This window comes from Bombina bombina, chromosome 3 (assembly GCF_027579735.1).
Source record: "Bombina bombina isolate aBomBom1 chromosome 3, aBomBom1.pri, whole genome shotgun sequence".
In the NCBI taxonomy this organism is placed as follows: domain Eukaryota; kingdom Metazoa; phylum Chordata; class Amphibia; order Anura; family Bombinatoridae; genus Bombina; species Bombina bombina.
In genome coordinates this window covers 796,331,192-796,344,745 of record NC_069501.1, presented here as the reverse complement: position 1 = coordinate 796,344,745, position 13,554 = coordinate 796,331,192, and the positions used below count along the sequence as shown (strand labels likewise).

The window sequence follows — 13,554 nt, the reverse complement described above, 5'->3', positions numbered from 1 at the left end:
ATCAAACAAACTTAAATAGAAGCCTATTGCTCGTTAAACATAAATCAAAAATACCTGTGTGTGAAGATTTCTCAGTGTGGTGGCGCCAAACAGTGTGTGTGTGGACCGCATGTTTGCGTTCCACTATGTGAACCGGAAGTGTTAAGTGCAGTATTGTATCCGGTATCCTCATTTCTATACAAAGCTTATAATGTTATAATATCGATACAAACTTACTGTGTTAATAAATTACGTTACTAAAGTATGTAATAGTGTTTCAAACTCTGTGCCTTTATTGACAGTGTAACTTATTCTACGTATTGTTACAATTGCGTGAATTTATTAAGCCGGTGCCTCCTGCACTGCTCATAGGCTCATATATATGTATGTGCATTGTTCCCTATTATCTAAATTACATCTCCCTTACTGTAGTGCTACTATTGTTCGTTATGGTGATCTCTGTGACAGGTTCTATAGAGTTCGCTGTCATCTTCTAGTTGTCATAGGAACCATTTGTTCTGCCGGTTCTACTTGGGCGGATGGATCTATTGGTTTACCTAGTTCAGATTTACCACTATTCTATGGCCAGTATGCATTACCTTCATGTCTCACTATTAACATGATTTTTTGGACTTCATTCATTTACATATCACTTGTACTTGTCCTGGAATGTGCTTGTTAGAGGGGCTAAAAGTATTCTCTGGCACTTATTGTATGTAGTATATGTATATCATCTTAAGTATCGTATATGTTTTCCTAGGCTGTCTTTATAGATTATGTAATTGATGCCCTCCTATGGACCTAGATACCAGTAAAGGAAAATAAAATCATCTAACCATTTAGCATGGGTAAAAATACAAAATTATTAGTAAAACATAAGAAATATATAGAAACTAAAAATAAGAAATAGCAACCTAACTGCTGTTGCTACATTACACACTTAGCTCTAGTAATGTATAATTGGTATTGATTTTGTTCTAAATTATATCTATCTCTCTTGTGCCTGTATACACATTACATATATTATATACATCTTAGCTCTCTTAGTATGTATTAGAGAAAGCTATTGTTGCCCTGTTAGTCCATATAGTTACTCCGTGTCAAATTTCTATATAGTGATGTCCATCCTTAATTGAATCTTTGAGTTCATCATAGTTGGACAGTCCTAGTGCAGTGTCCCTATTTTTTGGTGTTGGCACAAACTGACCCTTGGACGTATGGGATGTCATCCTCAATTGGATGGTTGATGTCGTCTCTGTCATGGTTATATATCCATGGTTCCTAGACCTGTGTCTTTTCTGATGTTCCTGTCGGTTATTCTCTGCACGCTAAGATTGTCACCTTAGATTGGTGCAGATGGATCATCTCTGTGTGGTTGCCATGGATTTAAAGGAAGCTCCGTATTTTAAGTCTGCATGAGAACTTGTTGGCAATTGGCATTAATATACCGAGTGATGTTGCATTGGAGGAATCATTACCATGACTCCCCCAACGCCAGGTAGTGCACCCTGCGCTGAATGGTCTACCCCCCAAGAGGCCTGACCCTCAGTGCATTGTCACATATTACTCAAGGTGTAATTGCCATGCCCCAGTATGTGTCTCGGCTTAAATGAGCGCTTTAAAATCCGGAGGTGAGTTTAACCCTCCTGGGGCTACCGTGCCCAATCTATATATCCATTCAGCTTCTCTTCTAAGCAGGGCCTTATTTCTGTCACCACCCCTATCAAGGGGGGGGATATGATCAATCAGGATATATCTGATAGTGGACACCTGGTGTCTCATATCGGCACAGTGTCTGGCCACCGGTTGGTCCGATCCTCCTTGTTCTAATGCCAGCCGTATTGCCCGTCTGTGGTTAGCCATCCTATCGCGGAGTGTTCCGCTCGTCTTGCCCACGTAGAACCGGGCACATGGACAGAATAATAGGTAAACTACAAATGTTGTAGTGCAGGATATTGAGTGCTTGATCTTGAATACTTTATTCGTGTGAGGATGGTGAAAGTTTTTAGTTGTTATGAGACCATTACATGTTGTGCACCCTAGGCACCTGTATGAACCTTTGATGTTAGTATGGGCAGTATCCATGTAACTTGATTTAGGGTCTGTGCGTACCAAGCTGTCCTTAAGGTTAGTTCCCCTCCGGTATGCTACCATTGGTGTCAGGTTGTGCGTGAAGGTCAATTTAGGGTCAGACTGCACTATTGGCCAGTGTTCTCTTAGTATGTTACCAGCTTGTGTGGTGTTAGGTGAAAACGTTGTTGCCATTATCAATTTGTTCAGCTTCTCTGTCAGATTCCCCTTATGTATCAGGCTGTCCTGAGAGTGTGGAAGGACTTGTTTTAGGGTACTGTCAAGTATCTGTTGCTTGTATCCCCGCTGTAAGAATTTGTCTCGCATGAGCTGTAGCTGTGAGACCCCTGTGGCTCTGTTTGAATTATTCCGCATTACTCTAGTCATCTGTGATTTGACTATCCCTTTTAATAGGGCTGGGGGGTGACAGCTTGTTGCACTTAAAATGGAATTTTTATCAGTAGGCTTGCTGTAGAGTGTGGTGCCTAAGGAATTACCATCTATGTAAATAGTGAGGTCTAGGAATTGTATCTCTTTATGGTGGTGCGTGATCTTGAATCTCACTGGTGTAGGGGTATTATTCCATTTCATAAACCACTCTAACAGCGCCTGTTGTCCGCCACGCCACACCATGAACACATCATCGATGTATCTTGCGTAGTAAACAACCTGCGATGTGTCAGTGCTCCATAGGAATTGGTTTTCAAATTGAGACATATATATATTGGCATACGATGGGGCCATGTTGGACCCCATCGCAGTGCCTGTAAGTTGCAAATAAAAAGATGTCTCAAAGCGAAAGTAGTTCCTAGTGAGGCAGTATTCCATTAGTGTCAAAAAATAGTCAATGGGGGGTCCCTCATATAGTGTACTGTCTATGAGGTGTTGTTTGGTAGCCATGAGTCCTGTGTCATGAGGGATGATAGTGTAGAGACTGTTGACATCCAGGGTGACCAGGATGTCTCCAGTCTCCACACGCACATCCCTCATCTTCCTAATGAGGTCATTAGTGTCTGAAATGAATGATCTGACAGTCTTGACAATGGGTTGGAGGAAAATATCTATTACTTGTGCCACTGGCTGTGTAAGTGATTGTACTGCGGAGACTATGGGTCGCCCTGGTGGGTGCTGTAGGGTTTTGTGTATCTTTGGGGTGGTGTATAGTATTGGGATTCTTGGATGTGTTGTAGTGCAGTATTCAAAGAGTTGTTCCGTTAGGTATCCTTGTTCAAATCCTAGTTTAAGGATACCATCCAGTTCTTTCTTCTGTTATGTGTGATCAGTCCACGGGTCATCATTACTTCTGGGATATAACTCCTCCCCAACAGGAAATGCAAGAGGATTCACCCAGCAGAGCTGCATATAGCTCCTCCCCTCTACGTCAGTCCCAGTCATTCTCTTGCACCCAACGACTAGATAGGATGTGTGAGAGGACTATGGTGATTATACTTAGTTTTTATGACTTCAATCAAAAGTTTGTTATTTTACAATAGCACCGGAGCGTGTTATTACTTCTCTGGCAGACTTTGAGGAAGAATCTACCAGAGTTTTTTTACTATGATTTTAACCGGAGTAGTTAAGATCATATTGCTGTTCTCGGCCATCTGAGGGAGGTAAAAGCTTCAGATCAGGGGACAGCGGGCAGATGAATCTGCATTGAGGTATGTAGCAGTTTTTATTTTCTGAATGGAATTGATGAGAAAATCCTGCTATACCGTTATAATGACATGTATGTATACACTCAGTATTCTGGGAATGGTATTTCACCGGAACTACTCTGTTAAAGGTCACTAATCCTTTTAATAAGTATTTATCATGTTAAACGTTTTTGCTGGAATGTAGAATCGTTTACATTGCTGAGGTACTGAGTGAATAAATGTTTGGGCATTATTTTCCACTTGGCTGTTGTTTGCTTTAAATTGTGACAGTTTCGTTTCTCTTCACTGCTGTGTGTGAGAGGGAGGGGCCGTTTTTGGCGCTCTTTGCTACGCATCAAAAATTTCCAGTCAGCTACTATTATATTTCCTGCATGATCCGGTTCATCTCTGACAGATTTCAGGGGTCTTCAAACTTCTTTGAAGGGAGGTACATTCTCTCAGCAGAGCTGTGAGAATTTTATATTGACTGTGAATAAAAACGTTACTCTGTAATTTTTATGTCAAATTTAGTTATTGTTATTTACTAATGGGAACAAACCTTTGCTAAAAGTTGTGTTATTTTAAAGTTGATGCTATAACTGTTTTTCAGTTCATTATCTCAACTGTCATTTAATCGTTTAAGTACCTCTTTGAGGCACAGTACGTTTTTGCTAAAAAAGATTATAACCAGGTTGCAAGTTATTGCTAGTGTGTTAAACATGTCTGACTCAGAGGAAGATATCTGTGTCATTTGTTCCAATGCCAAGGTGGAGCCCAATAGAAATTTATGTACTAACTGTATTGATGCTACTTTAAATAAAAGTCAATCTGTACAATGTGAACAAATTTCACCAAACTGCGAGGGGAGAGTTATGCCGACTAACTCGCCTCACGCGGCAGTACCTGCATCTCCCGCCCGGGAGGTGCGTGATATTATGGCGCCTAGTACATCTGGGCGGCCATTACAGATAACATTACATGATATGGCTACTGTTATGACTGAAGTTTTGTCTAAATTACCAGAACTAAGAGGCAAGCGTGATCACTCTGGGGTGAGAACAGAGTGCGCTGACAATACTAGGGCCATGTCTGATACTGCGTCACAGCTTGCAGAGCATGAGGACGGAGAGCTTCATTCTGTGGGTGACGGTTCTGATCCAAACAGATTGGATTCAGATATTTCAAATTTTAAATTTAAATTGGAGAACCTCCGTGTATTACTAGGGGAGGTCTTAGCAGCTCTTAATGATTGTAACACCGTTGCAATACCAGAGAAACTGTGTAGGTTGGATAAATACTTTGCGGTACCGGCGAGTACTGACGTTTTTCCTATACCTAAGAGATTAACTGAAATTGTTACTAAGGAGTGGGATAGACCCGGTGTGCCGTTCTCACCCCCTCCAATATTTAGAAAGATGTTTCCAATAGACGCCACCACTCGGGACTTATGGCAAACGGTCCCTAAGGTGGAGGGAGCAGTTTCTACTTTAGCTAAGCGTACCACTATCCCGGTGGAGGATAGCTGTGCTTTTTCAGATCCAATGGATAAAAAATTGGAGGGTTACCTTAAGAAAATGTTTGTTCAACAAGGTTTTATATTGCAACCCCTTGCATGTATCGCGCCGATTACGGCTGCGGCAGCATTTTGGATTGAGTCTCTGGAAGAGAACCTTAGTTCATCTACGCTAGACGACATTATGGACAGGCTTAGAGTCCTTAAACTAGCTAATTCATTCATTTCGGAGGCCGTAGTACATTTAACCAAACTTACGGCTAAGAACTCAGGATTCGCCATACAGGCACGTAGGGCGCTGTGGCTAAAATCCTGGTCAGCTGATGTTACTTCTAAGTCCAAATTACTTAATATACCTTTCAAGGGGCAGTCTTTATTTGGGCCCGGTTTGAAAGAAATTATCGCTGACATTACAGGAGGTAAGGGCCACGCCCTACCTCAAGACAAAGCCAAAGCTAAGGCTAGACAGTCTAATTTTCGTCCCTTTCGGAATTTCAAAACAGGAGCAGCATCAACCTCCACTGCACCAAAACAGGAAGGAGCTGTTGCTCGTTACAGGCAAGGCTGGAAGCCTAACCAGTCCTGGAACAAGGGCAAACAGGCCAGGAAACCTGCTGCTGCCCCAAAGACAGCATGAACCGAGAGCCCCCGATCCGGGACCGGATCTAGTAGGGGGCAGACTTTCTCTCTTCGCCCAGGCCTGGGCAAGAGATGTTCAGGATCCCTGGGCGCTAGAGATCATATCTCAGGGATACCTTCTAGACTTCAAATTATCTCCCCCAAGAGGGAGATTTCATCTGTCAAGGTTGTCAACAAACCAGATAAAGAAAGAAGCGTTTCTACGCTGTGTACAAGATCTGTTATTAATGGGAGTGATCCATCCGGTTCCGCGGTCGGAACAAGGACAAGGGTTCTACTCAAACCTGTTTGTGGTTCCCAAAAAAGAGGGAACTTTCAGGCCAATCTTAGATTTAAAGATTCTAAACAAATTCCTAAGAGTTCCATCGTTCAAAATGGAAACTATTCGGACAATCTTGCCCATGATCCAAAAGGGTCAGTACATGACCACAGTGGATTTAAAAGATGCTTACCTTCACATACCGATCCACAAAGATCATCACCGGTATCTACGGTTTGCCTTCCTAGACAGGCACTACCAGTTTGTAGCTCTTCCATTCGGATTGGCTACGGCCCCAAGGATTTTCACAAAGATTCTAGGTGCCCTTCTGGCGGTACTAAGACCACGAGGGATTTCGATAGCTCCGTACCTAGACGACATTCTAATACAAGCTTCAAGCTTTCAAACTGCCAAGTCTCATACAGAGTTAGTTCTGGCATTTCTAAGGTCGCATGGATGGAAAGTGAACGAAAAGAAGAGTTCTCTTTTTCCTCTCACAAGAGTTCCATTCTTGGGGACTCTTATAGATTCTGTAGAAATGAAGATTTACCTGACAGAAGACAGGTTAACAAAACTTCAAAATGCATGCCGTGTCCTTCATTCCATTCAACACCCGTCAGTAGCTCAATGCATGGAGGTGATCGGCTTAATGGTAGCGGCAATGGACATAGTACCTTTTGCACGCCTACACCTCAGACCGCTGCAATTATGCATGCTAAGTCAGTGGAATGGGGATTACTCAGATTTGTCCCCTACTATGAATCTGAATCAAGAGACCAGAAATTCTCTTCTATGGTGGCTTCATCGGCCACACCTGTCCAGGGGGATGCCATTCAGCAGGCCAGACTGGACAATTGTAACAACAGACGCCAGCCTACTAGGTTGGGGCGCTGTCTGGAATTCTCTGAAGGCTCAGGGATTATGGAATCAGGAGGAGAGTCTCCTTCCAATAAACATTCTGGAATTGAGAGCAGTTCTCAATGCCCTTCTGGCTTGGCCCCAATTAACAACTCGGGGGTTCATCAGGTTTCAGTCGGACAATATCACGACTGTAGCTTACATCAACCATCAGGGAGGGACAAGAAGCTCCCTAGCAATGATGGAAGTATCAAAGATAATTCGCTGGGCAGAGTCTCACTCTTGCCACCTGTCAGCAATCCACATCCCGGGAGTGGAGAACTGGGAGGCGGATTTCTTGAGTCGCCAGACTTTTCATCCGGGGGAGTGGGAACTTCATCCGGAGGTCTTTGCCCAAATACTTCGACGTTGGGGCAAACCAGAGATAGATCTCATGGCGTCTCGCCAGAACGCCAAACTTCCTCACTACGGGTCCAGATCCAGGGATCCGGGAGCGGTTCTGATAGATGCTTTGACAGCACCTTGGAATTTCGGGATGGCTTATGTGTTTCCACCCTTCCCGCTGCTTCCCCGATTGATTGCCAAAATCAAACAGGAGAGAGCATCAGTGATCCTAATAGCACCTGCATGGCCACGCAGGACTTGGTATGCAGATCTAGTGGACATGTCATCCTGTCCGCCTTGGTCTCTACCTCTAAGACAGGACCTCCTGATACAGGGTCCGTTCAAACATCAAAATCTAACTTCTCTGAAGCTGACTGCTTGGAAATTGAACGCTTGATTTTATCAAAACGTGGTTTTTCTGAGTCGGTTATTGATACCCTGATACAGGCTAGGAAGCCTGTTACCAGAAAGATTTACCATAAAATATGGCGTAAATACCTATACTGGTGCGAATCCAAACGTTACTCCTGGAGTAAGGTTAGGATCCCTAGGATATTGTCCTTTCTACAAGAAGGCTTAGAAAAGGGTTTATCGGCTAGCTCATTAAAGGGACAGATTTCAGCTCTGTCCATCTTGTTACACAGGCGTCTGTCAGAAAATCCAGACGTCCAGGCCTTTTGTCAGGCTTTAGCTAGGATCAAGCCTGTGTTTAAAGCTGTTGCTCCACCATGGAGTTTAAACTTAGTTCTTAACGTTTTACAGGGTGTTCCGTTTGAACCCCTTCATTCCATTGATATAAAGTTGTTATCTTGGAAAGTTCTGTTTTTAATGGCTATTTCCTCGGCTCGAAGAGTCTCTGAGTTATCAGCATTACATTGTGATTCTCCTTATCTGATTTTTCACTCAGACAAGGTAGTTCTGCGTACTAAACCTGGGTTCTTACCTAAGGTAGTCACTAACAGGAATATCAATCAAGAGATTGTTGTTCCATCCTTGTGTCCAAATCCTTCTTCAAAGAAGGAACGTCTTCTACACAATCTGGATGTAGTTCGTGCCCTCAAGTTCTACTTGCAGGCAACTAAAGATTTTCGTCAAACTTCTTCCCTGTTTGTCGTTTATTCTGGACAGAGGAGAGGTCAAAAAGCTTCTGCTACCTCTCTCTCTTTTTGGCTTCGTAGCATAATACGTTTAGCCTATGAGACTGCTGGACAGCAGCCTCCTGAAAGAATTACAGCTCACTCCACTAGAGCTGTGGCTTCCACTTGGGCCTTTAAGAATGAGGCCTCTGTTGAACAGATTTGCAAGGCTGCAACTTGGTCTTCGCTTCATACTTTTTCCAAATTTTACAAATTTGACACTTTTGCTTCTTCGGAGGCTATTTTTGGGAGAAAGGTTCTTCAGGCAGTGGTTCCTTCTGTATAATGAGCCTGCCTATCCCTCCCGTCATCCGTGTACTTTTGCTTTGGTATTGGTATCCCAGAAGTAATGATGACCCGTGGACTGATCACACATAACAGAAGAAAACATAATTTATGCTTACCTGATAAATTCCTTTCTTCTGTTGTGTGATCAGTCCACGGCCCGCCCTGTTTTTAAGGCAGGTAAATATTTTTTAAATTATACTCCAGTCACCACTTCACCCTTGGTTACTCCTTTCTCGTTGATTCTTGGTCGAATGACTGGGACTGACGTAGAGGGGAGGAGCTATATGCAGCTCTGCTGGGTGAATCCTCTTGCATTTCCTGTTGGGGAGGAGTTATATCCCAGAAGTAATGATGACCCGTGGACTGATCACACAACAGAAGAAAGGAATTTATCAGGTAAGCATAAATTATGTTTTCTTGTATTTGACCGTAGGGTCACCTGGTAACTTACTATAAGTGTTGTTGTCAGTCAATTGCTTAAGTATGTCTTCTTTGTAATCCTCATAGTCCATCAGGACTATTGCCCCACCTTTATCCGCAGGGCGAATGACCAGAGCATGGTCATTTTGTAAGGTTTTAATAGCTGCTCTTTCAGTGTTTGTGAGGTTGTGTCTCCATTTGTTGGACTTATTATGTGTTTCCATATCTTGTGCTACTAGCCTCATAAATGTCTTGGTGCTAGCACTACTGTTTGTTGGCTCAAATGTACTGGGTTTTTTGCACTTATGGATAGGATTAGTAAGTTCTGGTGTTATTGGGGCGTTCTGAAAATATTCTTTAATTTTCATTGTGCGATTCAATTTGTACAAGTCCAATTTAAGGTCCATTTCATTAGTTTTATGACTTGGTATAAACGATAGACCTTTATTGAGCATGGAGCTCTCTGCTGCTGTAAGAGCATGCCTACTAAGATTGATCACTATATCCTCCGTCTGTTGCGGCGTGTGGGTCTGTGTCTGTCCCCTTGCCCTCCTAATGTGTGGTCTAGAGTGCCTCCCCCTCCTCTGCGTGACCTCGTGGTAACCCCTAAAAAATGATGATCTGGGGTGGATTGTCCCCTATGTATATATGGGGGATGGTATGGGGGTTGCGTCTGGTATGTATTTGGTGATGTGGGTGTGTGTCTTGTGATGCTAGTGTCTGTTTCTGATGAATCAGCACCACTGGTGTCAACTGTTGTAAATTGTACTCTCCTAGGTCGAAAAGGTCTCCTAGGTCTACCCTCTGATGTACTGGTTAGCCACTTGTAGACTCTACCATTAGTGTAGTCTGCTTTCACAGATTCAAGTTTCCTGTTTTTAAATACTGCTAATTCAGTTTTATATTTATCAACTTGTTGCTGTAATTTGGTGAGCCAGTTTTCCTGCTGATCTGCTGCAAGTGTTTCATTATGTATTTGTTCAAATGCTACTATCTCATTTTTGACCTTGTTAAGTATTGTAGTGACCTCCTCTATTACTAGTAAGATAAGATCTAGGGAGCACTTATTTAATATGTGGCACCACTTCTTTCTAAATTCAGGATTGTCACGACCTATTGTAGGGATATTTTTTACCCTGAAACCCCTAGGGATATGGTTTAGCCTGTGATATTCTGAGAGATAACTACCGTGTAGTGTTAGGTCTGTTTCCCGCTTTTTGAGTTTCAATAAGTTATGGTATATATTAACAGGGGTCTCACCAGCCGTCGCTCTGCTGATAGGGGCGAACAGGATTCTTGCCGCATCATCTGGGGTGTATGTGACTGTACCGATCTGGGCCCCACGGGCTTGTGCTCCTACATCCGGATCTTGTTCCATGGTAGTTGTCCCAATGGGAGGAAGGGTCAAAGACGTACGGGGAACTGGTTCCATAACTGCGCTTGCTGTAAGTTGTAGAAATGTTCAGCGTGGATCCCAATATATTGTAGTGTGAGCACTGGAGAAATTCAATACCAAATCCAAAACTATAGTTCACTGAGTGAAAAAATCAGGCTGAGGGGGTACACTTGTATAAGAATATCAAAACCCATCAGTTGTACAGTGTTACCCTCCAATGGTCATCTGCCCGGGTGCCAACATGCAGTCAATATTCCAAAAGAAATGGTCGCACTCTCAGGTCTTTTAGTGAAAAATCGTGGTAAATTTTAATGAAACTTTTTCGGGGTATTCTTCCCCATCATCAGCATAAACATACAGTGCATCAAACAAACTTAAATAGAAGCCTATTGCTCGTTAAACATAAATCAAAAATACCTGTGTGTGAAGATTTCTCAGTGTGGTGGCGCCAAACAGTGTGTGTGTGGACCGCATGTTTGCGTTCCACTATGTGAACCGGAAGTGTTAAGTGCAGTATTGTATCCGGTATCCTCATTTCTATACAAAGCTTATAATGTTATAATATCGATACAAACTTACTGTGTTAATAAATTACGTTACTAAAGTATGTAATAGTGTTTCAAACTCTGTGCCTTTATTGACAGTGTAACTTATTCTACGTATTGTTACAATTGCGTGAATTTATTAAGCCGGTGCCTCCTGCACTGCTCATAGGCTCATATATATGTATGTGCATTGTTCCCTATTATCTAAATTACATCTCCCTTACTGTAGTGCTACTATTGTTCGTTATGGTGATCTCTGTGACAGGTTCTATAGAGTTCGCTGTCATCTTCTAGTTGTCATAGGAACCATTTGTTCTGCCGGTTCTACTTGGGCGGATGGATCTATTGGTTTACCTAGTTCAGATTTACCACTATTCTATGGCCAGTATGCATTACCTTCATGTCTCACTATTAACATGATTTTTTGGACTTCACCAAAATTACACCTTGAGTAATATGTGACAATGCACTGAGGGTCAGGCCTCTTGGGGGGTAGACCATTCAGCGCAGGGTGCACCACCTGGCGTTGGGGGAGTCATGGTAATGATTCCTCCAATGCAACATCACTCGGTATATTAATGCCAATTGCCAACAAGTTCTCATGCAGACTTAAAATACGGAGCTTCCTTTAAATCCATGGCAACCACACAGAGATGATCCATCTGCACCAATCTAAGGTGACAATCTTAGCGTGCAGAGAATAACCGACAGGAACATCAGAAAAGACACAGGTCTAGGAACCATGGATATATAACCATGACAGAGACGACATCAACCATCCAATTGAGGATGACATCCCATACGTCCAAGGGTCAGTTTGTGCCAACACCAAAAAATAGGGACACTGCACTAGGACTGTCCAACTATGATGAACTCAAAGATTCAATTAAGGATGGACATCACTATATAGAAATTTGACACGGAGTAACTATATGGACTAACAGGGCAACAATAGCTTTCTCTAATACATACTAAGAGAGCTAAGATGTATATAATATATGTAATGTGTATACAGGCACAAGAGAGATAGATATAATTTAGAACAAAATCAATACCAATTATACATTACTAGAGCTAAGTGTGTAATGTAGCAACAGCAGTTAGGTTGCTATTTCTTATTTTTAGTTTCTATATATTTCTTATGTTTTACTAATAATTTTGTATTTTTACCCATGCTAAATGGTTAGATGATTTTATTTTCCTTTACTGGTATCTAGGTCCATAGGAGGGCATCAATTACATAATCTATAAAGACAGCCTAGGAAAACATATACGATACTTAAGATGATATACATATACTACATACAATAAGTGCCAGAGAATACTTTTAGCCCCTCTAACAAGCACATTCCAGGACAAGTACAAGTGATATGTAAATGAATGAAGTCCAAAAAATCATGTTAATAGTGAGACATGAAGGTAATGCATACTGGCCATAGAATAGTGGTAAATCTGAACTAGGTAAACCAATAGATCCATCCGCCCAAGTAGAACCGGCAGAACAAATGGTTCCTATGACAACTAGAAGATGACAGCAAACTCTATAGAACCTGTCACAGAGATCACCATAACGAACAATAGTAGCACTACAGTAAGGGAGATGTAATTTAGATAATAGGGAACAATGCACATACATATATATGAGCCTATGAGCAGTGCAGGAGGCACCGGCTTAATAAATTCACGCAATTGTAACAATACGTAGAATAAGTTACACTGTCAATAAAGGCACAGAGTTTGAAACACTATTACATACTTTAGTAACGTAATTTATTAACACAGTAAGTTTGTATCGATATTATAACATTATAAGCTTTGTATAGAAATGAAGATACCGGATACAATACTGCACTTAACACTTCCGGTTCACATAGTGGAACGCAAACATGCGGTCCACACACACACTGTTTGGCGCCACCACACTGAGAAATCTTCACACACAGGTATTTTTGATTTATGTTTAACGAGCAATAGGCTTCTATTTAAGTTTGTTTGATGCACTCTATGTTTATGCTGATGATGGGGAAGAATACCCCGAAAACGTTTCATTAAAATTTACCACGATTTTTCACTAAAAGACCTGAGAGTGCGACCATTTCTTTTGGAATATATATATATATATATATATATAATTATTATTATTATTATTTATATATATATATATTATTATTATTATTTATTATTTTATTATTATTATTATTATTTATTATTATTATTTATTATTATTTATTTATAAAGTGCCAACAAATTCTGCAGCGCTGTCCATGGGTACAAAGATAAAAGTACAATACAATATAAAAGACATCGGACAAAATGTAACAAACAAATACACAGGGAATTGAGGGCCCTGTTCCTATGGGAGCTTACAATCTAGATGGGTAGGAGGGTGAGAAACTGGAGGTGGGGACTGCAAAAGTGGGAATGTTGTTA

General features: G+C 41.6%; 1 protein-coding gene across 2 annotated transcripts in view; it reads left to right on the top strand.

The window, feature by feature from the left end:
• Window positions 1-13,554, top strand: part of UBE3A (ubiquitin protein ligase E3A) — a 274,247-nt gene that overhangs the window by 233,850 nt on the left and 26,843 nt on the right. The gene's annotated exons all lie outside the window — the stretch shown is intronic.